Below are 372 nucleotides of genomic sequence, written 5' to 3'. Positions count from 1 at the left end.
TACAGATATCACTTGGGCGACCATGACACCTAACTACGTAGGTCTTTATCATCGATGAAATTAGCTGGTGACCGGCAGATAACTGTACAAAGGTTAGTAAATAAATTACACCTATGCAGTAAAGGTCATCATACATAGGCGATATTATAAGAGACGTAATTATACAGAGAATTAAGCTGAAAAAAAACACCAGAGAAGTATCGTTAGACACGACAATAAAACTGAGAATAGCTGTTTTTATGAAGCATGGGTTAACGACAGTCACTGATGAGAGGTATAAACAGTTTATTGCACCGAGTACTCTGCAATAAAAGACTGGGACTGACAAACATGTAACATTTATTGTCAGAGGGTCATGGAAGAATAAGTTAG

The 372-nt window shown here is 37.1% G+C and overlaps 1 protein-coding gene across 1 annotated transcript in view; it reads left to right on the top strand.

Moving 5' to 3' along the window:
* Positions 1 to 372, top strand: part of LOC119594567 (anoctamin-8-like) — a gene marked incomplete in the record, with an annotated part of 84,413 nt that overhangs the window by 66,314 nt on the left and 17,727 nt on the right.

This window comes from Penaeus monodon, chromosome 34 (genome assembly GCF_015228065.2).
Source record: "Penaeus monodon isolate SGIC_2016 chromosome 34, NSTDA_Pmon_1, whole genome shotgun sequence".
Classification (NCBI taxonomy): domain Eukaryota; kingdom Metazoa; phylum Arthropoda; class Malacostraca; order Decapoda; family Penaeidae; genus Penaeus; species Penaeus monodon.
Note: the sequence above shows the minus strand (reverse complement) of the source record. Positions and strands in the feature narration are given on the sequence as shown.